We start from the raw sequence: 27,957 nt of genomic DNA, 5'->3' as shown, positions 1-27,957 counted from the left end.
TTACATGAGATACTAAGCGCTTCATTTAAAAACAAGCTTTGTGTTAGTTTGTGTTAGTTGGAGGCTAATGAGAGTGTCTGAGCATGATTAATATAGACTAGGCTATGAGGTTTGATAGGTTAGGTGCATTAAATTTATTTTGAACTTACAATGGATTCATTGGTATGTTACCCCATTGTAAGTTGACAAGAATTTCTAGTGGGTCTTCAAAAATTACTTAAATTGTTGTCTGCTATTTACTTATCAGAAATAAGCCTATCTGGGGAAAATAGATGGAATTAGACTAAAATAAAATTGTGCCCAAGGAAGACTTGCAGAACTGGTCAAAGTTGAAGGAGAAAAAAATTTAGCAATAGAATTATTCTTATTTCATTTTGACACATTAAGCAAATAAATAGTTCTAGCTTGTAATTAAGAAAATAAAGAAGTTTCTTATGAAATATTAAATTTTATCCAATCTTCAGCCTAAAATATTAAGAACCAACTACACAAATGAAAACCTTTTCATATCCTATTTAAAGCCTGTATCCTTGTTTGAATTCCTTTGGAAACTCGTGTGAGTATAGGGTCTGAGTACAAATAGGTTTTTCCACTAGCCTTCAAAACACATTATCATATATTTGTTCCCTTTATATTTGAATCTCTCCCTACTTGACCATAATGTCACACTGGTCTATTATTCTTGGAAACCAGGAGCCTCCTTCTCTCCTCAGGATGAGTTTTTCTTTTTTTCTTTTTTGTTTTAGATTCATTCGTTTGTTTCAAAAGAGGAGCTACAGAGAGAGGAAGAGACACAAGGATCTTCCATTTGCTGGTTCATTTCCCAAATGACTGCAACAGCCAGGACTGGACTAGTGCAAGGCCCAGGAAACAGGAGCTTCATCTGGGTCTCCCATGTGGGTGCAGGGGTCCAAGCACTTGAACCATCTTCCACTGCTTTCCCAGGCCATTAGCAGAGTGCTAGATTGGAAGTGGAGCAGCAGGAAATCAAATTGGTGCTCATATGGGATGCCACGTCCCAGGCGGAGGCTTTATCTGCTATGACACAGTGCCAGCCCTGTGATGAGCCTTTTCTAGGGCAATCTTCCATTACTGCCCTTTGCATCCCCTGTGGTCTTTGACTATTTGAGAACCCTGCCTACTCTTCAAGGCATGCTATATAAAGCCCATCTTTTGGAGGCTGCTCAAGGATGTTTAGCTTGATCATTTCAAAGAACAGGGATTTTTCCTCTTCTCTGACCCATCTTTGTTTTAGCTTGCTTTATCATTCATTACACTTAGCATGTTATCTTCAAAGTTCATCTCTTTATAGCACATATAAAGTTTCCAAGCCTTATAGACAAGAATTTGTTTATCCATTCAACGGACTATGAAGGGATATGAATTATTTTCACCTTTGGCTATAGTAAATATTGCTACTAATGAGCATTACTATGTAGATGTCTATAGCAGATCTATTCTTAATGATTAAAATCTGAAAACAAACTCACATGTGTCTCAATAATTAAACAAACTAGTATATTCATACCATGGAGTACTACTTTGTATTAAAAGGGGATGAACTATCGACACACAGCTAATACTGAGTGAGAAAAGCCAATCATGAAAGATTAGATACTGTTTGATTCTAAATATATGACAGTTTTGTGATAGAAGTAGGGAAGGAGAAAAGTGAATGTGACTATATAAGGCTATATGAGAGATCCTTGTAGTAATGAAAGTTTTGTCTCATATTTTTCAATACAATCATGGCAATATATGACAAACCCCTAGTAGCATCATGTTGAATAAGGAAAAGCTAGAAGCATTTCCACTAAAATCCAGAACCAGGCAAGGATGGTCACTCTCATCATTAGCATTTAATATAGTTCTTAAAGTTTTATCTAGAGCCATTAGACAAGAAAAGAAATTAAAAGGGATACAATGGGAAAAAAAGAAGTCAAATTATTCCTATTTGCAAACGATATGACCCTATACCTAGTGGAACCAAAAGACTCCATTAAGAGACTATTAGAACTCATAAAAGAGTTTCACAGTTATAGGATATAAAATCAACACACAAAAATCAATAGCCTTTGTATACACAAACAATGCCATGACTGAGAAAGAACCTGTAAGATCAGCCCCACTCACAATAGCTACAAAACATTTTTATACCTTGGGATAAATTTAACCAAGGATATGAAAGATGTCTAGGATGAAAATTATAAAATATTAAATAAACAAATAGTAGGAGATACAACAAATATCATGAATCAAAATGTTCATACTAAAAGCAATTTTCAGATTCAATGTAATCCCAATCAAAATACTGAACACGTTCTTCTTGATCTGTAAAAAAATGACCCTAAAATTCAAATGGAAACACAAGAGACCCCAAATAGCTAAACCAATCCTTAACAATAAAAATAAAGCTGGAAACATCACAATAACAGTTTTCAAGACATATTACAGGCCGGTTATAATCAAAACAGCCTGGTACTGGCAGAAGAATAGACATGTCGAGCAACCAAACAGATTATAGACCCCAGAAACTAATCCACGCATCTACAACCAACTAATCTTTGACAAATGAACTAAAATCACTCCATGGAAAAAGCACAACCTCTTCAACAAATGATGTTGGGAAAATTGGATCTCTGCATGAAGAAGTATGAAACCTAAACCCCTATCCTACACCCTATACAGAAGTCAACTCACATTGGATCAGGGATATAAATCACAAAGGATCAGGGGTATAAATCTAAGACTTGAAACCATCAAATTACTAGAGAAAAACATAGGGGAAACACTGCAAGAAGTTGACATAGGCAAAAACTTCTTGGAAAATACCCCAGAAGCATAGGCAACAAAGGCAAAAATAGACAAATGGGATTACATCAAGCTAAGAGGCTTTGGCACAGTAAAGAAAACACTCAGTAGAGTAAAGAGGCAACTGAGAGAATGGGGAAAAATATTTTCAAACTGTACATCTCATAAAGTATTAATTTCCAGAATGTATAAAGAGCTCAAGAAATTCAACACAACAAAGTGAAAAATCCAGTTTAGAAATGTGCTAAATTCAATTAATAAGAATTTTTCAAAGAATGAGGTAAAAAATGGCCAACAGACATCTGAAAAGATGCTCAAGATAACTAGCCATTGGAGAAATGCAAATAAGAACCACAATGGGGTTTCACCTCACCCAATTAGAATAGTTATTATCCACAAATAAAATAAGAACTGTTCGTGAGAATGTGGAGAAAAAGGTACCCTAATTACACTGTTGGCAGGAATTTAAATTGTGCTCTTAAATCTGTACATATGGAATTTGTTCCCCTTATATAAATAAAAAATCAATAATAAAAGGAAATGTTGTCTTCTGACTGCATCAACACTGATATCCTAGTTGTGATATTGTATTGCAGTTTTGCTAGATGTTATCACTGGGAGAAACTGGTTAAAGCATACATAAAATCTCTATATATTATTTATTACTAATACATGTGAATCTACAAGTATCTCAAAACATTTAACAAAACAGAAGGAAGGGAGGCAGGGAAGGAGAGAAGGAGGGAAAAAAGAAGAAAGGTAAGGAAGGAAGGAATGGAGGGAGGGAGAGAGGGAATGAGGGAGGGAGGGAGGAAGGGAGGAAAGGAGAGGGGGGAGGGGGAGAGGGAGGGAGGGAGGAAGGGAGGGAGGGAGGAAGATAATCAGGAAACTAGATCCCAGGAAGTCAAGCCTTCTCTGCATCACCCACTAATGGTGTCAGACACATTATGTGAACACTAAGTCATTTCTAGAATGGAAAGTGTGGTGGCTGAGTCACTTGAATACCTACTGCAGTGAACTGTGCATAGTATAATTATAAAATGGCACAATTTTTAATTTCCTTTGACTCATATTTATTTAGAGAATTCCCTGAAAAGTTTTGGCAGGCACTACCAGTCTATCTTGACACCAAATGGCCACCATCAGTGCACTCCAAGTTTCTCTTACTTGAGACATGTTATAGAAGCAAAGGGCACATTCTGCCTTCTTTTCATATTGTATAAATATTTCGCCTGTTACTAAAGATTTCCAAGAAAGGAAATAATTTTGAGTCTTACTTTAATTGTTTGAGGCTTTGCTTTGACAGGGCTAATTGTTCAGTTTTAATGAAAGACATTGCCTTTTGTGAAGTGAAAGCAGAAGTTTTTTTTAAAAAAAATACAAAGTTAGTTCCTTTTAAGTTCTTGGTATTGTCATACATCCATAGGCCATTTCAGATCAAGTGCTAAATAAATCCTCTCTTTAAAAAGTTATAAATCTCAATGTAGACTGAAAATCTTAGTGTGGAATAGCCATTTACCACAGAATGTATTCCTCTATAAACTAATAGTTCAGGATTTTCTGTTCACACATAACTGTATGAGTTGTTCTCACACACAAATCCCATCATCAATGAACTCATGTCAGAAGAGTCTACAGCTTCCTTAATTTGAAACAGCTGGCACATTCTAAATATGGAGCATTCTGGCTTTTAAAAACATCATTAGGAATCAGAATCCTTAAACGTTCCTTATTCTCTCTGTAGGAGGATTCATATCACATAGTTGTTTGCTCTCAGCCTATTGTTCCCAGACTGTCTTGCATAAAATGTCAACAAGAGGATATTTCATTCATACTCTAAAATTACATCCTTTATCCCACAATTAGCCACAATCATGACCACATACGACTATGATTTACCATAACCAAAATAGATGGTGTGAGATTTATTGTTGGCTTATATGTGAAACAGCAAAGGCAGATTTTTGGATGTTAACTATTTTGCATGTTAACTATTTGAGACAGTATCACTTTCATTTTATTTTCCATGTATCTCTCCCTAGTTAGATAACAAACGTTAAAAATGACCTGCTAGTAAACTTTTCAGTGAAATCAAAATTCTGTTCAGAATATATTTTATATATTATGCATATATTTAATATTAAATATGCATATAGCTTTAAAATTATCTTTATTGATAGTTTCTACATACAATGTGTGTGCCTATGTCAGTGACATCATTTGAACAATATAATGACTGTAAGTCTGCAGTCTCTAAAACACTTCTGTTTCTTTAGCTTATCCGGTTCCCATGTCCCTTTCCTCTGTTCCATTAATCAGATATTTTAGAACCAGGACTCCAGCACTGACTACAGTTTGATGGTGCTGTCAATCAGGGCACCCTGCCTTTGACTGCCCTCCCTTGACCAAGGAAGGGCATGCAAGAAACTTACTCATATTCTTTCTGGGGTGTTTGCTTCTTGAGTAGAGAGGCATAGCTGTGCAATACAATTGGCTCTTTAATTCTAATTGTAGCACCCTAATAACACCTGTAAGCTCCCTGGAGCTCTATGGGTACGTGTCCTCTGAGCCCCACTTCAATCCTTCCTTTGATGCCTTCAGCTACCTCATACCCTTACAATAGATTTTCTTTAAAACTAATAGTTGCTTAAGGGCTGGTTTCTGTTGCATGCACCTGAAAATCCTGACATACATACCCTCTTCTTGCAAAGAAGGAAATTGAGGTGTAGAGAAGTGAAAGAACAGGTCCACACTGGGCACTTAGCATACCTGAACTCAGGTCAGCCTGATTCCAAGCTACTTTCAGTCTCTACTTTCAGTTTCAGAAGATTTAAGATGAGAGGATGTCTAGATGGTCACGCAGTTATAGCAGATCACACCAAAAAATAAAATGGATACAGGAGGAAGCATTCTTTGCTTTTCACTTTTCATCAGTCACTATTTATTGTGCACCCAGAGAATTCTTTGCACTAAATAAGGAGTACAAAACCATGACCAATTTTTCAGTTACTCTGGAAGTTCCTGTTGCTTGCCTTTTACTATTTAATGGCACACAGCTGTACATAATTCCAGACTTAACATGGGTTCAAATACAGGGCCTATCTGCATTTTAAAAATATTTTTACTTCACACCCATTTAGCAAGAGAGGATATGTGAAGTCAAGTGCAAGTGCTAACATGTGTGTAAATATCATTTTAAAACTCCCATGAAGAACTGCACTAGTAAATCAGAGTCAAATGCAGGAGAAACAAATTCTACACTGAAAATAAAAATTGGCGGTAGCACTGTGAAGTCTTCAATTCCAAAGTCAAAGACTTGGGTCCCATTTATAAATGGTTACAATTTTCATCATTGAATCCATGTTTTCATCCCTTCCCAGTGCCCTAAAAGGGAAAGGAGATTGCCTAGTGATTCACATGGCTCTGGGATTGGAACTGACAGCTGAATACAGGATGCCCAAATGGGTTGATTGATTTCAATAACTTTCTGCCTCTTCTTTCTGCAAAGCCATCCCTAGAAGCAAAACTTTTCATAGACAACAGTGAGCTCTGGTCTTTTCTAGGTGTCTTTAGAAGTTGTTACCTCTAGGGTCATGGAATAAGTAGAATGAGACCTGAGGGTGAGAGACAATGTAGTATAGACCACCTCCATCTAGAGGAAACTTTTAAAATCAATATCCAGTAAAATCAGTAACTTTTACCCATAAATTGTATTTAAAATGCCTTAGAGAAAGGAATATTTATTGTTTGGTATGCTGGGATGATCCTAGATTACAAAGGCAAGCAAACTTGGTCTTGATTTTGGTCTCCATATCTACCAGCCCTGTGACCTGAGCAAATAATTTCTTCACACCTTGGTTTCTTGGTTTGTGACATGAGGGTATCTCAAAGTATTCTTGTCTCTTGGGATTATTGGGGGAATTGAATTAATACATCCAAAAATTGTCTGTCATGTGGTAGCTACTTAGCAGTATCAATATTTTGTTACATTGGGAAATATTTTTTGAGAATTATTCTACAAAATACTACAAAATTCTATGAATTACTGAGGAAATGGTATTAGAAGCCAAATATTAGCTATTACCTCACTAATGACACCCACTGAATATATCTTCTGCAAAAAAACCTGATTCTCAGCTCTTTAAAAATAAAATGATAATTTGCTCACAAGGAATAAAGTGAAAAAATAATAGAAGGGTGTTATTTGTTTGTTTGTTTGTTTGTTGGATTGTATCCGAATCAGGTTCCAGAAGAAAGTGAAAAGCATATTCCAGTTGTTTGAGGGTGGTGTGACAAAGGGACCACTAGCAGTAGTTTGGGTCAACTTTACAGCAGAACTTTCCAATAGCAGAACCATAAAGTCAGTTAAAATTGCCTAGTAAGCACGTTAAAAAAGTTAAAAGAAGCAGCGAAAATGAATCTTAATAATATATTTATTTTAACCCGATATATCCAAAATTTTATATTAACATATTAACAGTGCATCTGATTATATATTAACAGAATTTTATATTAACATGTTAATTCTATATTAACATATATATATATTTCATGTTAATATAAAATTAAAGACCACACACGTGGTCTTACTAAGATGTTTTCCTTTCAGTATTGTCTTGGAAATCTTATGTGTTTTACAGTTACAGATTATATCTGTTCAAATAATAAATCTTCAAGTAAAATATACCCCTATCAAATAATAAAATTGTGTTTAATGGTAAATATTTGACAGTATTTTTGTTTTTGAGCTTAAATGTTAATTAATTTAACTAAATAAGAAACAAAATTCAGCTTCTCAGTCACACCACTGTGGTGGTCACATCATCAACTGGCCGATAGCTACATGTTGCTAGAGGCTGTCGTATTGGGTGATACAGGGTTAGAAAAACAAAACAGGTGGCATGACTAGTTTGAGATCAGCAGGCAGGGAACCATGATCCCCTGTGAGTGTGAAGGATGAAGGTGAGTGGTTATGGAAACCTGAAGAAAGTTAACGGTATAGGGAGAGCTCATGCCATGTACCTTCAACTGAAATACAGTCAACCTAGGTAGCCAAGTACAGCTGGAACCAAAAGAATAAATATCTTGGAACTTACTTCTCCCATGGCATGCTGGTAATCCAAATTTTGGGGGGATAAATACCTGATTTGTAGTATTTGCTCATTTACATGGATGGAGTTATTGATACCTTCTGAACACAGTCCCAATTTGACAAAGTGCTTTTGTTTCATGTTGACTCCTTTTGATCTGGCCTCACACACACACTCATGTGTCCATACACATTCATGACTACAGACACACAGACACACATGTGTATAGGCCAGAATTCCAGTTTTCCTTATCTGTATTTTGCCAAATCCCACAAACCACTGATACTCAAGCTCAAACTTTTTAAATCCTTGATAGCCATTCTGCCTATGTCACCTACCAGCTTTGAGTATGTGACAGTTAATTCTGTGACTCCTTTTGCCACTTGGTTGTTCTCATGGCCTCCTTTCCATCCCTCCACTTTGTTTCCATGCTAACATTAAGCTTTAAAAGTGACCCCATTCATCCTGAAAGTGATCAGATTTTTAAAAAATTTTATTTATACAAAGGGAACAAATTTCATGTACTTCATACATACACTTTTAAGAGCACAATGATGCTTCCCACACTACCCTACCTCCTGCACTCAGTCCCACCCTCCCTCCTCTTGGCTATCAGATTTTGAACGAAAGTCACTTGCTGAGATTTTTCTCAAAGTTCTGGGATAAACAGGGAGCCAGGAAAACCTAACAGTTTTTAAAAGCAAATGTAATAAGATTATCTCCACCTGAACATGTTTGTTCTATAATTAGCAGTTACATGTAAGAACTATACCCCTCATAAGTCCTGGAATCACCATGTTCTTAGAGGAAAGATTTTTATGTGGATATAGCTGAAATGCTAAAGTTTTGGGTTTATTAAGTGCCAACCTGTAGTGAAGTGCCAAATTTCTTCCATATTTCTTTCTGCACTTGTCAACAGTTTTCTTACATCTCTGTTTTTTTTTTTTTTTTAAAGATTGATTTATGATGCTGGTATTGTGGTATAGTAGGCTAAGCCTCCACCTGTGGTGCTAGCTTCCCATATGGGCACTGGTTCATATCCCAGCTACTCCTCTTCTGATGTAGCTCTTTGCTAATGGCTTGGGAAAGCAGTGGAAGACAACCCAAGTGCTTGGGCCCCTGCACCCACATGGGAGACCTGGAAGTAACCCCTGGCTCCAGGCTTTGGATAGGCATAGCTTCAGCCATTGCGGCCATTTGGGAAGTAAACCAGCAGGTAGAAGACCTTTCTCTCTGTCTCTCTCTCTCTGTTTGTAACTCTACCTCTCAAATAAATTAATTAATTAAAAAAGTTGATTGATTTGAAAGAGAGAGAGAGGGACAGAGGAGAGATAGAGAGATTTTCCCTCCACCAGTTCACTCCCCAAATGGCCATAACTGCAGGGTTTGGCCAGTTCAAAGCCAGGAAATGGGAGGTTTCTCCAGGTCTCCCAATTGGGTACAGGCACCCAAGAACTTGGGCCATCCCCCTACTACTTTCCCAGGTACATTTACAGGGTGCTGGCTCGGGAGCAGAGTAGCTAAGACTTGAACCGGTGCCCACATGGGATGCCAGCGCTGCAGATGGAGGCTTAACCCACTGCACCACAGTGCCAGTCTCCAAAAGTTTTCTGATTGGAGGGATGAACCTTTGCTTACCTGAGTCCAGCAGCTTTAATTTGGACTGTAGAATTGCTAGAATCACACTCTTCTCTACGTGTTGTCTCCTCCCCACTTACCAGTCATTTAAGTTTTGCTTCTAGATTCAAGCTGTTGTGGAAAGTCTGGAGCAGCCATTCTTATTTCTGCTCTGTGAGATGTTAATAGGTATTAGTGAAGATAAGGGGTGTATATTAAAATAAATGTGAGATACGCTGGCTTCAACAAAACAAGTTCCTTTACTGACAGAACTACTCAGAGCCTTTAGTAAGCTATTATGAAATGTGAATCATTAAAAAGAAAAAAGATTTTGTGGCAGTTAGCACGTCATACACATATTGGAAAAGAGAAATCTTCCTCTACTGTATCATGCCCCCAGAGCATTAGAACTTATCCTAGAGAGTTATTGTGGATACAACTGAGTTTTAAAGTTTGAATAAATAACAATAATAAACCTACCATAATCTCTCTGGGTTGTTGTCAGGCATTCAAAAGAAATATATGTGGATTCTTATTCCCAGACTTAGGACAAGGAAAATGTTCACTAAATGCAGGCCCCTAACCATCCCAGTGACAGCCTCATTTCTCCAGTTTTTCAGCTGGGGCCGGCACTGTGGCGTAGTGGGTGCAGCCACCACCTGCAGTGCCGCTATCCCATGTGGGTGCCAGCTCAAGTCCCAGCTGCTCCACTTCTGATGCAGCTCTCTGCTAGGGCCTGGGAAAGCAGTAGAAGATGGCCCAAGTCCTCGGGCCCCTGCACCAGTATGGGAGACCTGGAGGAAGCTCATGTCTCCTGGTTTTGGATTGGCACAGGTCCAGCCATTGTGGCCATCTGGGGAGTGAACCATCGGATGGAAGACCTCTCTCTCTCTCTCTCTCTCTCTCTCTCTCTCTCTCTCTCTCTCTTTCTCTCTCTCTCTTTCTCTCTCTCTGCGCCTCTCCTTCTCTCCCTGTGTAACTCTTTCAAGTAAATAAATCTTAAAAAAAAAATATTCCAGCTAACTCTGCCCATGTAGTCGTTGCCAGGGCACCCATGAGGACACATTTACTTCACATCTAGTAGGTATTTAGTAAATGTGCGGGCCGCTTGGGTTCTGACTGATGGGTTTACTTGATTAGATGTGGGAGGCCTAACGGCTCTGTGCTGCCAGGAATTGAAGGGGGAAACAGTACCAGCTCTCAGTGACTACTGCTCTGGGCAACCTAAATAAACAGGAGAACTAGATTTCACAAGATCAAGAAATTATCTCTGAAGCAACTCTGGTACTCCTTTTATTCTTAAAATCTTTAAACAATTTTTAATATAATGCATAAAGGCTCAGTTCCCAGTTAAAATAAAAAATCCTTCCAAGTTCATTGCTTTGATTATGAACGTTGTGAATGATACTAAAGTTATTCACAATCCAGTGGTCGGAAGCTGTGGGAAAATATAATTTTAATTTCAGATGTTTCACGCAACACTGCTAATGCTATCTATCCTGTTTGGGCAGGGAGAAAACTGGCAGGAGTCCTGAGATGGAGAATTTATGTGAATTAATGGAAATGTTGTGGCTGACCAACAAAGGAACTTCCACAGCCAAAATCAAAACAAAGATATTAACTTGGAGGGGTGGGGGAAGTCTGCAGCATAATAATATCATGCATTGTAACCTTAGCTAGTGGTTAAAGCAATTCGGTTTGAAGAACTTAAAGAGCATTCTGTGGTTTTAGTAAACTGCCAGCAGATGCTGTGTTTAGCAGACTCTCCACTATCAAGTTCACACTCCGTCCTTTCCTCTCACCAAGCTGAGCCGTGGAGCTTTATCTCTGAGTCCTTTCCAATCTGTGCAAGACCTCTCAAAGCCAAGAGCCAAGCTTCCAGAGTCTGCATATGATGCTCAAGCATTGCTGGCCATTTCTGAAGGCCAAAGTAGCCACAACTCATCTAAAGTTTGCTTTCATTCACTTGAGATGATTTTTCAGAATCCATTTATTCATTTGGTCTGCAATTTAGATAGATGCACCCATCCTTCCTTCTTCCAGAAAAAAAAAAAGTGTTTCAAAACACACACACACACACACATGCTCACAAATACACAAATGATCCTCAGGACAAGTTCACAATTAAAGTTTATAATAATTGTGAAATTAAATTATTTAAAGGTTAGGGTATACAGAGTGGACCTACTATGAAAGGAAAAAAAATAATTGAAGTAGAGTCACATCCTCTTTTTCTGTGTTGTAATTCAATGCCAGGACTTCTTTTGTGCAATAGGACAATAACTAGGGAATAAAAAGAAGACCTTGCTGAGGGACCTACCAATTAGCCCTCTCATAGTTACTGCTGGCCCGCATGGCCTCCGCCACTCTTCTTCGAAGTCCTGGTGCTCCTCCATGGAATGTCCTATATACCTGACGCTGCAGGAAATTTTGCAAGGGCTCCTGTTTGGTCAGCACATGGGGCATAAGAAATGTACTGGAACTCAATAGTTTTAGGGACATGGTAGTACTTATTTTCTCATTCATTTTTCTAGTAAAATAAGCTGTTTCTCAAGACAAGCAGTTTTTTCTAAAAGTATGGATTCATAGGTTATAAGTAAGTTGATAGCATTAATAAAATATAAAACTAGAGCTATTAACTAATGCTAATTTCCTATAATCCTACTTGTTTCCATCTCTGTTTCTGGCAAATTAATAATACTAAATATTATATTAAGAATAGTAATAGTCAATTTTATTTTCTAAGGCAACTTCTTTGACAATGAGTTAGAAATTTATTCCATTTAGGGAGAGCGGCAAAAAAAAAAAAAAGAAATTTATTCCATTTATTTCATATATCTTTAGCTATAGACATTATGGAAACTATGTTGATTAGAGTTCCCACTTTGATAAGAATATTTTTAAAGATTTATTTTTATTTATTTGAAAGTCAGAGTTATGGAGAGAGGGAAGGACAGAGAGACAGAGAAAGAAATCTTTCATCCGCTGGTTCACTCCCCAAATGTCAACACCCAGGAATGGGCCAGACCAAAGCCAGCAGCCAGGAACTTCCTCCAGGTCTGCCACTTGGGTCACCATCTGCTGTTTCCCCAGGCCATTAGCAGGGAGCTGGATGGGAAGTGACATCGCAGAAGGCGGCTTTACCAGCTAGGCCAAATGCTAGCCCCTTAATAAGAATTTATACACCTTACACAAAAATCCACTCAACATGGATTAAAGATCTAAAGCTATGACTGGACACCATCAAATTATTAGAGGACATCGGAGAAACCCTGCAAATATAGGCACAGGCAAAGACTTCTTGGAAAAGACTCCAGAGGCACAGGCAGTGAAAGTCAAAATTAACAATTGGGATTACATTAAATTGAGAAGTTTCTGTACTGCAAAAGAAAGTCAGGAAAGTAAAGAGGCAACCAACAGAATGGGAAAAATATTTGCAAATTATTTATATTTATTAAATAAAAGTTAAAAAATAAGAAGTTAAAAGTTAAAATTAAAACTTTCTCTCAGAAATTTCACCATTTGCAGTCTTTTTTGATTTTCAGATTAGATAAAAGCCTAAATGGATAGTCTATCACTTGTCATGAAATAGTTTTTTAAATAAATTTACTCATACGAATTTACTAATCATCTATAATAGAAAGGAGGGGGAAACAAAATATTCTCATGTGTAAATGGAGGTCATGGACAGGATTCTATGTACCTTTCTCCAGGAGACGCACAAGAGCAGTTTTACTTTGGTGTTTTTACTTAATGTTCCACAGGAATGAACATTTGTCCCAAACTGTTAAGTCTGTGATATTGAGAGTAATAAAGGAGGTGCTGGGAACAGTCTTGAAGAATTGTTTTCAAAGAGTCTATTTCAGAAGGCTTTCATTTGTGAAGAAAATAAAAAGGAATGTGCGTTGATAATGTATGTTTCTTCACTGGGGATCTTCAGACTCATGGCGTCTTTTAAATGACAACAATGCTTGGGCACAAAGCTGTCCACACTTACAACAACTTGTAGATCAGAGTCTTAAAACAGCGTGTAATTCAATGTATGAAAAACATAGAACAAGCTATTCAAAGGAAAAAAGTGCAAACAACTTGGAGATTTCTTGTTTCAAGTGTTCTGATCAAGATTGCATCCTATTCCCAGGAAACATAATTAAACGTCTCTCACAGAGAACAGAATTTAAAATCCCTATGTTACCAACAAAGGCTCCTGAAAGCACCTTTGAGTCCACAGGTCTAAGGTAAACTCTATGGAATCAGGTCCATTTTGAACTGATGGGTCTTGAAGACTACAACTACCTTGAAGCCTGAGACATCAAAAGAAAGGGAAATGTCTGGTGATTAGCCTCCTGCACAAAATTAGAGGTCAAAGGGTAGAGATAGATTTCCATAATTCCCTTGTGACCTGTTTTGACAGTCTAAAAACTAGCAGGTCTGGGGAAACAGCTGTGCAAAGTGGCTTTCTCCTTCCCAAGGCAGTTGCGACAGACAAACAACCAGTAAGTTTCTTCCCTGCTTTTCTGACAAATGTCTGTCCGAGTAGCCCTTCTCTGGAGCTCAAAGTGAACTCTGAAAATCTAATTTAATTTAACCAAAAATAAATTACATACCATATTTTAAATAATTCACTGAAACGAGAGGAAGCTTAGAGAGTTTCACCAACTATTGTACATCCCCTACAAACTGGCAGACAACAGTCTAGAACATTCTTAGAGAGTTCTATAACTCAAAACAGCTCAACTGGGTTTTTTTTTTTTTTCTTTCTTTTTTTACAAAACCTCTGATTTTTAGAACTGTTCACCTTGTGCAAAACAAATTTTAATTTCCACAGTGGGCACCCATGAGGCCCAGCTCTTCTTTCAGTTACAAAGAATTACCACTGTCACTACCCCAGGGAAACGACATGGGAGGAGTCTGTATAGCCGATGGAGCACAGAGTCAGACAAGCAGCAGGCTCTCAACAAATGTTTACTGAATGAATAAATGAATGACCAAATTAATAGTTATTTCATATTAACACTTCAAATGGTGCTAGAAATTCTTTGCTGGCTAAAAAATTTCAATTTTTTAAGACCTTTCACCAGCCAAGCGCATGTTTCTGGAGTACCCAAGGGGTATTCAGAGAGCTCATAGAATGCATATTATGAAAAATTCTGTAAAATTTTCAAGATTCTGGCACCAAAATATATTTAATATATTTTAATTGCATTTTGCTCAAACTTTTTGAAGTATACTTTTACAGATCATGTTTATACATGTAATGCAACATGCAAAAATATTTAATTCCTCTTAAAATATTAGAGATCATAAAGTGTGTCAACAAGATTTTGGGGGCCAATCAGCTATCTAGCCACCCAAAACATGTTTTTCTCAGCCTATTTAGGATTTAATTCTTTTACAGAGTCAACTGAAAAGCTTCCCTGAAATTTCATTCAAAAAAACTAGTCAGAGAAAGGCACATGTAAGTCCACAATGAAAACAACCATGATAAGAGTCCTGAGTTTTCTTAATGATCTCCAAGACTTCAGGTGTAATTTGAAATATTCAAATCTTCAGTTATGCCCATATATGTAATCAGTTACTCAGAAATGTTTTAATAGGCATATACTTGACTCCTTACTTTAAATAGTTTTTTTCTCTTTTCTCTTTTATGGTCTACCAAATTACAACTGACTAAATGTACCTATTTAGTGAAAATGGATTCCATTAGAGCACAATCTTAACCAACTATTGTTTTCTTCTGGAGGAAATAATGGAGAACATGTGTAGATGCTTAACATCAAGCTCCTGTTTCTAGAATTACAGTCTTAAAGCTGTCAGAACTGCTCAAGAACAAGGATGATCCAAAGCTCAATGGGCATATGAAACACCCTTTTTGTGAACATTTTAAGTAGGAATGCTAAATGGCATGGAGTTCTTGAAATATTCAAGCAGAAGGATTTTTTCTTTTCTTCTCAGTTGTTAAAACATCCTGTTTTTCCACAAAGTAAGTGAATCATATCGTTCTAATCTATTTTGAATGTACTGGGTTTTCCTAGTCCATTCTGTTTCAATCTCAAAATGTGGTAGCCCTCAATATTGCCCCAGTACAAGTTACTTTGCTAGACTTTGTTCTGCAGGAAGCACATCCACTTTTCTCTTTCAAATTGATCACTTTGGTTACTCAAGGCCATACAGTTATACATGTGTACTTTCCTTCATTAAAATAAGGACAACCAGTTAGTTCCTTCCAAAAGAAATTTCTGAAATGTACCACCACGTAGTTTATAATTTCCTCACTTAATTCAGTAGCTCTAGTCAAAAAGAATATTGATTTTAAAATAAGAATGATTTTTTTTGTATTTGTGTTATTTATTTATTTTTTTTTAACTTTTATTTAATGAATATAAATTTCCAGTGTACAGCTTATGGATTACAATGGCTTCCCCCTCCCATAACTTCCCTCCCACCTGCAACCCTCCCCTCTCCCGCTCCCTCTCCCCTTCTATTTGCATCAAGATTCATTTTCAATTCTCTTTATATACAGAAGATCAATTTAGTATAAAGATTTCAACAGTTTGCACCCACATAGAAACACAAAGTGAAACATACTGTTTGAGTACTAGTTACAGCATTAAATCAAAATGTACAGCACATTAAGGACAGAGATCCCACATGAGGAGCAAGTGCACAGTGGCTCCTGTTGTTGACCCAACAAATTGACACTCTAGTTTATGGCGCCAGTAACCAATTTTAAATAAAAATCTGTAATGAGTTTTCACATAAATGGAATAGCTCTATAAAATATCAACAGTACTTTCCAACAGTGTTTGCTTAATATATCTTTTGTCAGATTTTCTTAAGATAAGTCATATTTGAAGAGTTGTAGCTATTCAGAAAAAAAAAGTTCTATGACTTATTTATAAACAGCAATTAGTTTAGTGGTGCTAACTATAGAAAGCATATTTACTACTGAGTACCACATCAGAAACATTATATTTGAGGAGATAAAATCCCTAGTAATTTCATGTTATCTCTTAAATAAATATTGCTAGGATGTAATTGTATAACTGATAAAAATAGGTTCCTGATTCTATGTGAAAATTTTTCAGATTAATATCTGAAACATTGAAAATGAGAATCACAGATTTAACCAATATGCCTGTAAAGTAATGCTTTAAAGATATCCACTTTAAGTTTCTTTAAGAAAAAAAAAAACTAACAACATCAGAAACCAAGACTTGGCTTCCAGGAAACATAAACTGTGGGACCAGAAAGGTTTGGATTAATATCCTGACCCCAGAGCTGAGTTTTTGTGTTCCTAGGCTAGTTACCTTCCTTTCCTGGTGGTAATTTATGTCTACTTTCTTAGTGTTCTATGAGCATCACAACTTTAGGTAAGTCATCCAGCTAAAAGCCTTGTTCATCATAGATTATAGGCTTTTTAGCATACATTAATAGCGATCCTACTTCATAAAAAAAACTTTGTAAACCATATGCATGTACATACATACATATATATGTATATAGTTTTTTAACATGAACTTGATAAGTAATTCACTTTTTCTTTAGTTAGGATATGGTTACATAACAACAAAACAAACAGCAAATTAAAAAAAAAACTCGGTCAAATTGTTTCATATTTTTAACTTGATATTAAATGGACATATAAATAATGTAAACTATAACATAAACTGAAGCATTTAAAATGTGTTAAGTTTTCAACCCTTCAAGTAATGATAGTAGAAAAATAGTGCCTATGAAAGGAAGGGACCATTTTGAAATCTTATCAGCATGAGAAAGAATAAATGTGATTGTGCAAAATGTAATATGAAAAGAAATACAGAAAGAGGAGATAAGAGTGCATGCAGTTATAGAAGAGGAAAGTGTGTAAAGGGGAGATAAAATAGAAATACAAATAGAAATAACAAGAAGGCAAAATATTTAAAACACAATGCTCAGTTTATGAATAACAAAAGATAAAATCCACTAGAACTACTTACTGAACTTAAAAGATTGATACAAATCTAGTGAATTCTTACTTTCAAATAGGGTAGCCCTTGTTTAATGCCAGTTTTTGTTTCTTTGTGCATGCTGTAGCTTTAGAAACCACAGTTCAAACATTTTGAAATTATGTTATTGACTGGAGATTTAAAGTGTTTCTGTTTAAGACATCAACAATCTAGCACCTGTATTAATTAGAATAAAGAATGTTGTTTATAACATTTAGATAAGATTATTATAAGTTTTTCAATCTAGCAGAATTTTCACCATCAATTTTGTAACACTAGACACTAAACTTCTCTTAGTACCTGAATGGTTACTCATGGTGGAATCTTCTACGCAAGGAGCAAAGGGGCAATTTAAAACTGCAGACTTCAATGTGTTATAACCACTTGGTAGCTAGTCAATAGCTTTCTGATCTTTCAAATACTAATCTTTTTACATTTTACTATTTATTTCTGTTAGATATGAAAATTGAAAGGGCCCTGCTCCAGACTTTCAAAATAGTGGTCCCTTACATGTATGGTGTACACATGTGAACCAGAAGACAAAGAAAGAAAACTTCTGTAGGCCTTCATCTGCCAGCAATGACATCTGACACTTTGTGCCTCATCTCATAAAATCCTTATGTTCCACCAGTGTTGTGGCACAACAGGTTAAGCCACCATCTGCAATGCCAGCATCGCACATCAGAGCTCTACATTAATTACTGGCTTCTCTGCTTCTGATCCAGCTCCTTGCTAATGTACCTGAGAAATCAGCAAATGATGGCCTAAGTACTTGGGCCCCTGACACCCATGTGGGAGACACGGATGGAACTCCAGGCTCCTGGCTTTATCCTGGTCCAACCCTGGTTATTGCAGCCATTTGAACAGTGAGCCAACAGAGTATCTCTCTGTCTGTCTGTCTGTCTCTCTCTCTCCATAGGTGTGTGTATATATATATACACATACATATATATAACACATATATATATACATATATATAACACATACATACATATATAACTTTTAAAATAAATGAGTAAATCTTTTTAAAATATTCTTACATAATGGTTATTATCTTGATTTTACAGGTGAAAAAGCTAAGGTTTGAATTCTCTTGCCCATGTCCATACAGTTAGGAAGTTCAGATATCACTACCTTGAAAACCTGGAGGACATTCCACAAAGTGAAGAGACAATTGACAGAAAGGGAGAAAATATTTACAAACTACACAACTGATAAAGGATTAATATCAAGAATCTATAAAGAACTCAAGAAACTCAACTACAACAAAAGAAATCTTCCAGTTAAGAAATGGTTAAAGGACTTAAATGGGCATTTTTTGAAGCAAGAAATTCAAATGGCCAACAGACACATGAAAAAATGCACAGGATCACTACCCATCAGGGAAACGCAAATCAAAACCACAATAAGATCTCATCTCACCCCAGTTAGAATGGCTATCATGCAGAAATAAAAAAGCAAAACAATAAATGCTGGTGAGGCTGTGGGGAAAAGGTACCCTAATACACTGTTGGTGGCAATATAAACTAGTATAGTCATTATGGAAAACAGCACAGAGGTGCCTCCGAAATCTGAAAACAGATCTAACACATAACCCAGCCATCCCACTCCTGGGAATTTACCCAAATGAAATGAAATCAGTATATGAGAGAGTCATCTATACCCCCATGTTTAAAAGCTCAATTCACAATAGCTAAGATAGGGAATCAACCCAGATGTCTATCAGCTGATGACTGGATGGAAAGAATATAGGGTATATATGCACTACGGAATACTACTCAGCTGTAAAAAAGAATGAAATCCTGTCTTTCACAACAAAATGAATGCAAATGGAAACTAATATACTTAGTGAGATAAGGCAGTCCCCAAAAGACAAATATTATATTTTCCCTGCTCTGTGGTAACAAATAAAGTACCAGAAATGTAATGTGTATGAGCAAAATTGGCATTTTTAGACTTGATTATTGTTTACAGTCCTTGTCTTTACTGTTGAAGAAGAGGAACAGTGATTTTTGTTTCTTCTTACTATTTGTTGAATACTTAGTGGAGGGTTAAGCTTATGATTATAAAATAGACTGAAAGTATGTTATTGTAAAAATTAAAAGAAACAATATGAAATGAAGGGAGTGGGAAGGTAGAAGTATGGGTGTGAGGGAGTATACGGTGGGAAGTACCACTATGCTCCTAAATCTGTATATATGAAATTTTTTCACCTTATATAAATTATAAAAATTAAAAAATAAAATAAAAATAATTTTTAAAAAAGCCTATAGAAGGGGAGAAATATTCTCCAGTCCACAGTTATTGGAACTGTACTAACTCTAACTGGTTCTAAGATCATAGACTTGAGGCTTCCTGGGAGGAAAAACTATGAATGACTGACCACTCACCAATTTTTTTTTTTTTTTGACAGGCAGAATGGACAGTGAGAGAGAGAGAGAGAGAAACAGAGAGAAAGGTCTTCCTTTTGCCGTTGGTTCACCCTCCAATGGCCGCCGCGGCCGGCGCACTGCGGCCAGCGCACTGCGCTGATCCGAAGGCAAGAGTCAGGTGCTTATCCTGGTCTCCCATGGGCTGCAGGGCCCAAACACTTGGGCCATCCTCCACTGCACTCCCGGGCCATAGCAGAGAGCTGTCCTGGAAGAGGGGCAGCCGGGACAGAATCCGGAGCACCTGTCTCACCAATTTTATATGAATAGGGTTCTTTTCTTGATTGACTGAAAAAACAAACCCTGACTCTCAGCTTAGAAACGTAAAGCCCCAGCAGAGCCAGGCATTATACTTCTCAGCATCACAAATCTCTACAACATACAAAGCCAAGGGATGCAAAGAGTTGCAGAAAAAGCTGTGAAGAGGCAAGGGAAGACCTTTCCCCAGGGTCTTCAGAGCCAACACCTTGATCCTTGACTTCTCCCCTCCAGACCTACGAGACAGTAAGTTGCTGTAGTTTTAAGCAACCGAGTTCACTGTACTTTGTTATAACAACTCCAGGAAATTGCTAGAGGTTTTGGTAATTCTAAAGGCTTTCTTCTCCTGAAGCTTTTCTAAATAAATAATTTAACTCTCATTTGATGATTCTCTAACTCTCAGGAATAAATTTGAGGAAATGGCTTTCATAGACAACAGTGGTGCAGTTTAAGCCAATTAGTACTGATTGTTGTGAGGATTAAATAAAGTAATACATTGAAGGCTTTTAGCCAAAATCTGAGATTATTTGCAAATTTAAATTCCTAGGGGCCAGAGAACTTATTTTACCATTTCTCACAGTTCAGTTCTTGCTCATGGAAAAAAAAATATGTTGTGTGTTCAAAAGAATGAGCGATTCTAACCTAAGAGAATGAAAGACTGCTTGTTTTCCATAAGGAAAAGTATGTAACAATGCATTAAGGACAATTTCTGGAATGCTTAGGAAAAATAAACATTTTGAATTCACAACACACATAAATCATTGTCCTGTGGAATGGGAAAGTCTTATCATTACACCCCCTTCATTCAACCAGTACAGATCTCAACCCTGGGAAACCCAGGTCTTTCCTGACAAGAAATAGACCGAAATGTTACAATTCCTGAAAATCTTACTCTGAACTTAATTTTTTGCACTTGGAACATAATGACTTTTCCATCTTCCTTCAAAGAAGAGAAATCTTCAATTTCAAAACCATGTGTTAGAGGAGGAAAAAAGAAAAATCTGTCCTGAATTATATCATTCTGAACTAGTTGCAAGAAGGGTTTCTTTACAATGCCTGATTTCACAGTGCATAGATATGCAAACAAATTGTTCAAATCTTTTAAGTCTACATTTTGGCATAGTTGAACTCTTTAGTATTAGCGTGTGACTATATAGTTAGCAGACTTACTGTTTCTCTGTGCCCTTTACTTGTTTTTTCCATAAACAGAAGCTGGATCTAATTTCCAAATGAAAGACCTCTTCACCAAAAATTTATTTTTATGAAGGAATGCCTTTACAATGTTTGCCATTTGAATTTTTATTTGTTTTTTTTCAGTCTCTACAAAATGTGAATGGAAAATGTTTATCTGCTAGAGGGCTTCACATGCTTCTGCTTGGCTAGTTCCATGTTTCCCAGTGCCAAGAGGAAAAAGAAAAGGGAAGAGAAAACCACTGTTCACTAAACAAATGTTAAAAGCAAATTTGGTATAGTCCAATTTATATGGTATAAAAATTAAAACTCAATCTATTCTAACATTCTATGTAATGAATCTGGGGTTGTAGGTCTACACACTGTCACAATAGTAAGCAAACACATTAACCATCCAAGTAATCTAATACAGTAGATTTGTTTGATTTCAACTATGCACTTAAAATTCACCTGACTTTTCTCACCCTTACTTCCTTTTCTGTGAAATAGAAATGAAAATGCCCATCTCTGCACTGTTGGAGAGATTAAATTAGTTAACATATAAAATGATTAATATAGCTTCAGATAAGTCAAGACTTTCCAAAAATGATTAACAGCACCTAATTCATGGCACTTCTTAAAGTATTAAGGGTAGCCTGCATATAAGATTCCTCTAAGCTCAATTCTATGAGAACCTTGTTAATCTGAAAGTGGTGACAGTGCTGTGGGTTCCGCTGAGGTTCTACCAGTGTTGTTTCTGGTGAGAGAGAATCACCAGTCACACTTGTCCCCAACCTTTTGCTGGTTTCTTGGCAATCTTTGTTGGCCCTTGAGTTGTAGATCTTTGCTTTCTTTTTTTTTTTAACTTTTATTTAATAAATAAAAATTTCCAAAGTACAACTTTTGGATTATAGCCGTTTCCCCCCTCCCATAACCACCCTCCCACCCACAACCATCTCATTTCCCACTCCCTCTCCCATTACATTCATATCAAGACCCATTTTCAATTATCTTTATATACAGAAGATCAATTTAGTATATACTAAGTAAAGATTTCAACAGTTTGCACCCACATAGAAACACAAAGTATAAAGTACTGTTCGAGTACTAGTTATACTGTTAATTCACATAGTACAACACATTAAGGACAGAGATCCTGCATAGGGAATAAGTGCACAGTGACTCCTGTTGTTGATTTTACAATTGACACTCTTACTTATGACGTCAATAATCACCAGAGGCTCTTGTCATGAGCTGCCAAGGCTATGGAAGCCTCTTGAGTTCGCCAACTCTGAGCTTATTTAGACAAGGCCATAGTCAAAGTGGAAGTTCTCGCCTTGTGGCGCCGGCACACCGGGTTCCAGTCCCGGTCGGGGCGCTGGATTCTATCCCGGTTGCCCCTCTTCCAGGCCAGCTCTCTGCTATGGCCCGGGAAGGCAGTGGAGGATGGCCCAAGTGCTTGGGCCCTGCACCCGCATGGGAGACCAGGATAAGCACCTGGCTCCTGGCTTCAGATCAGCGCGATGCGCCGGCCACAGCGGCCATTGGAGGGTGAACCAACGGCAAAAAGGAAGACCTTTCTGTCTGTCTCTCGCTCACTATCCACTCTGCCTGTCAAAAAAAAAAAAAAAAAAAGAAAGAAAGAAAGAAAGAAAAAAGGAAAAAAAAAAAAAAACAAAGTGGAAGTTCTCTCCTCCCTTCAGAGAAAGGTACCTCCTTCTTTGATGGCCCATTCTTTCCACTGGGATCTCACTCACAAAGATCTTTCATTTAGGTCATTTCTTTTTTTTTTTTTTTTTTCCAGCGTGTCTTGGCTTTCCATGCCTGAAATACTCTCATGGGCTTAAGGGCTGATTCTGAGGCTAGAGTGCTGTTTAGGACATCAATGCCATCACACTAGTCAAAGTGATCAGTTTCCGTTCATAATTGATCATAATGATAGGATTAAGTGTCAAGGGGATCACATAAACAAGACTAGTGTCTGCTAATACTAACTTACAGAATTAAAAAGGAGAGAACAATCCAACATGGGAAGCGGGATACACAGCAGACTCATAGAATGGCAGATGTCCTAAACAGATCTTTGCTTTCATCTTCACGTGGCATTCTCCCTTTGTGTGTCAGCTATCTTGGGGACACTAAGAAGGAATCGGGTACTAGCAGGTTCAGTCTTTACCTCCATATCCAGAAAGATGACCAATCTACACATTAGGGCCAGCACAGGTCTCCACCAGAGTTTCCTCTGGCTTCATTCTGACTAGTTAGAGTTCACCATCAAAGGGGCCCTAACATTGTGCTCACACTCCACCTTCCTGGTATTATGGTGGAGACTGGTCTCCAAAGTGAAACCTTCCAAGGCTAGAAAAGCCTCAGGATGCCACCTTCTTGTATGATCCCACCAGCCTTCATTGTACCAAGGGCCCTCCAAGGCTCAGGGACATTGGCCTATAGCTCTGCCTTGGACAGATTCTGATTCAGGGACATCCAGTCACAATCCCACCCATGGTAGTTTTATACTTTTAGCTCCTCAGTCTAGCACATACACCAAATGCCTGGATGTGCAGGTTCCTGCCCTACAAGATAGGATTACCATAGCAACAACATACCATCAGAAGGGTGAAACTCATCTGTCTCATGAATGGGGCAGCATTATCACATCAGCAGATACCTTATTTTTAAATGTAAATTATTAGGTTCCACAAATTCCTGCAAAACCAAAATTTGCACAACACGTAACTTACCTGCAAAAATCAGTACTTACCCACAGGTAACTTACCTGCAAAAACTGGTTAAGCACTGCTCTAGAAATTATGCAAGTCTACATTCCAAACTGAACTACTACATGAGCAAAAGCTCATCAGGATGAGAATCATATTCTCTTTTATTTACTGCTATTCTGAGGGATGGTCATAAATTAGCATTGATGAAGATGTATGGATCAACATCACTTTCATTCATAAAACTATATGTCTATATATGTGTAGAAAAGAAAGAAGTGGAAGAATTGATAAAATAGAATGCAAAAGGAAGGAGGCATTGGATTAAGATGTCACTGGTGATACTAACATCCCATATTGGAGGGCCTGGCTTTAAGTCTTATTTCCACTGCCCATTCTAGCTTCCTGCAAATGCACACCATTTCTTTTAAGATTTATTTTATTTATTTGAAAGAAAGAGTTACAGAGAGAGATAGAGACAGAGAGAGGTCTTCCATCCACTGGTGCACTCCCCAGATGGCCGCAAGGACCAGAGCTGCTTCGATCTGAAACCAAGAGCCAGGAGCCCCCTCCGAGCCTCCCACGTGGGTGCAGGGGCCCAAGGACTTGGGTCATCTTCTACTACTATCCCAGGCCATAGCAGAGAGCTGGATCGGAAGAGGAGCAGCCGGGACTAGAACCAGCACCCATATGGGACGCAGGCGCTTCAGGCCAGGGCTTTAACCGCTGTGCCACAGCGCTGGCCCCAGATGCACACTCTTAAAGGTGAAGCATCAGGTGATGACTTAAATCCTTGGGACCCTGCCTCCAAGTGAGAGATTGGGATTGAATTTCTGCCTCCTGTCTTCATCCTGGTGTAGCCCCAGTTACTGCAGGCACTTAGGGATGGAATCAGTGAATGGAATTTCTTGTCTATTTGCCTCTCAAATTAAAAAAAAAAATTATGATTTAAAAACAATGCAAGAGAGAACATTTAAATTAAACTACTATTTCAGGCCAAACAATGAGAGTGAATATGCATGCATATAGTCCATTATTCAGCCTCAGTTCCAAAGTACTTCTCAAACTATGGACATCTCACTTCATTGTGATTCAACTATTCAGAAACAAGCATTTTCATACACTAAATACTGCATCTGGTGCTCAACTTTAGCAGTCACTGATGAGAAATATGTTGCCTATTATTGATGGACCAATGCTAAGATTCACAATGATGTGTTTGTTAGAAATGTTCAAGGGTGAGTAGAATCTATTCTACTATTAACTGCAAGTCACTTTAATTATCTTAAGTTCACTAGAGATAGAGTTGCCAGAAAATCACTTCTAGTAAATTTTTTTTAAATTTGCCTCATAATATAATTTCTAATTTTATAAACTAACAGAAGTTTGGCAAACAAAACAATTGTCTAAAGGTAAAGATATATACATACTCAAATGGCTGGAACCTATAAAGTGGCCTTAAATAGCAAAAGGGACTTCATAGATGCCATTAAGTTAAAGACTTTAGGATGGAAAGATTATTCTGAAAAATCTAGGTGGGCCCAATCTTATTATATGAGTCTTTAAAACTAGATAAGCATTCCCATCTGTACCAAGAATGAGAGATTACTTCAGAAGTAGGGTTGGAGCCTGTAATGTGAAAAGGCTCTACTTGCTGTTGCTGATTTTGAAAACAGAGAGCAAGTGCCCATGAGGCAAGGAATGTGGGCAGCCTCTAGAAACTGGAAAAGGCAAAAACCTACATTTTTCTCTGAGTGTGTCCAGCATGGAACTCGCCCCACTGCTACCTTCATGTTAGCCCAGTGAGACCAATTTAGAACTTTTGGTCTGTTGAACTGTAAACAGTTTGGACGTAAGCCACTACTTTTGTGGCAATTTATTACAGCAAGAGCAGAAAACAAAATAAAACGGAAAATACAAAAAGAAGATCTGCTCCTTTCCTCTTGAAGTTCTTAACACAATTCCCCCCCGCCAAGATAGATGGAGATAGTTTTACAGCATTCTGACATCATCCTATTTTCTTCTTTCTCAGGTGGTGTTTGGGGTTTGCCATTTTCTTAAATCACGTATGCACACCATGTATCTTACTTGCTTTATTGTTCTGAACCTGCAATTAAAGACCTGAAGAATATTTTCAAAGATTTAAGCGAGGCGATAAAATGAGGTTTTTATTAGGTATTAAGTTTCTAATGGACCCATACACCTAGCATTAGATAAGTCACATTATGATCATACAGTTATCAGTAAGTTCCATGAGGTATCTTATTCCACTGATTAAGCAACCCTGGCTACAGGAAAAGGCTGTTCAACCTCATCTAATAAACACTTGGATTCCCAAATCTGGCAATCTATCAGATTCATTGGAGAAACTTTTCAAAGAAAATTATGGTCCTTGTTTTAAAACAGCTTAGCTATACAAAAACCAGAATTTTAATGCCAATGGGACTTTAAACAAATAGCCCCCTTTTGTGTACAAATTTAACACGACTTCAGAGATCACTTTTAATATTCAAGAGAGGGTTGAAGATAAAAATGAAAGGGCTAGAAAGTAATCACTCTCTGTGACTTACTAGCACATAGATGATGAGCTAGAATGTCAATGGTGGGAATAAAAATTAAAAAGCAACAGGGTAATGGATCAAGGACTCATACTAAAATAACTTTCAAAATAGACTATCTCATGTTAATAATGATCGTGCTTGCATATATAATCTGGGTAACGGGAGTAGGGCATCACAACATGATTCAGAAGGAATTTCTACTGCTCAATGATCATTTCAAAGCAGTGAAGCTCTCCCCATACTTAAGTCTGCCCCAGGAAGGAGGCCTGTCCTGTTCTCGGGTCCCCTTCCTTTGCTCATGAGCCCCCAGCTGTGGGAAAAAAGAACACCTTCAGCAAACCATCTGTTGATAACCTTGAAGGTTTGTTTATCAGCGTCAAGTTTCTAGGATTGGTTGGAAATCGTTAGTGAGTCCAGGATCATGTTACTTGCAAGTATTTGTCAAGTGTTAAATTCTATTTGACTCAGTTGATGGCTGTATTCAGTGCAGGTGGTTTCCACTTTGTTTTTTCCTGTCTGCTCACACCTTCCCCACACCCACACTGTGCACGGCTCAATATGACTCAGTGAGAGAGAAGTAAGAGGGCAGCTGAGATTCTGACTGGCATCCTGTATAAAAAAATCAAATGAAAATTAGGGAAACGCATAACTGTTAAATAAGAATCTTTTGGACAAATGCTGTTCTCAAATTTTATGGGAAACTACATCATTTTGAAAGTCAACTGAAATGAAATCTTAGCCTTCCCTGATTATAGAACATGTCTTTTTGAAGAAGAGGAAGTGAAATAAGCAGTATAATATGAAAAATATGTCCCACATTGATAGGCAGAAAACTTTTCAAAGGAACAGTGTGTTGTAAAGAGAAGATATTTAAAACTGGAGTTTACTTCAAATTTTCAAGATAATTGATAAAATAAATGGCAGGATTTACCTTGAAAGAACAAGTATCAACTTTACTTTTTTAGATTAATAATTTTTTTCTTTAATAAGATGATTCTGAATTCATAACACGTAAGTGCTGTGTTTGTATTAATTTTAAGTTTTTCTTAAACTGAGGCTCCTGCAAAGGATTTTAATATCCTCGCTGAGTCAACAGACCCAGGAGTAATAGAGGAATTTTGTCTCTCTCGTGGTCATGAAAAATCTAAATTTGCTGTCATCATTGGCTTAAGGAAGTTGGCATAAAGAAAACAAATCACATTTTTAAATAAATATGTTTTAAAATTATAACACTACAAAAGTGGTTTGAGAAAAAAATCAAATACCTTAGGTGTGGTGGTGCCAGATATAATAATTCTAAGTCATTTTCTAACCCA

The 27,957-nt window shown here is 37.3% G+C and overlaps 1 protein-coding gene and 1 non-coding gene across 2 annotated transcripts in view; one reads left to right on the top strand and one right to left on the bottom strand.

Moving 5' to 3' along the window:
* The window catches only part of DKK2 (dickkopf WNT signaling pathway inhibitor 2), a 106,065-nt gene that overhangs the window by 51,116 nt on the left and 26,992 nt on the right, over positions 1–27,957 (bottom strand). The window lies entirely within an intron of this gene.
* Positions 4,006–4,121, top strand: LOC133766178 (U5 spliceosomal RNA). The gene has a single exon (XR_009866696.1). It is a non-coding gene; the product is annotated as a U5 spliceosomal RNA (small nuclear RNA).

This window comes from Lepus europaeus, chromosome 8 (assembly GCF_033115175.1).
Source record: "Lepus europaeus isolate LE1 chromosome 8, mLepTim1.pri, whole genome shotgun sequence".
In the NCBI taxonomy this organism is placed as follows: Eukaryota; Metazoa; Chordata; class Mammalia; order Lagomorpha; family Leporidae; genus Lepus; species Lepus europaeus.
The sequence above is the reverse complement of the archived record's forward strand: the minus strand, read 5'-3'. Positions and strand labels throughout refer to the sequence as shown.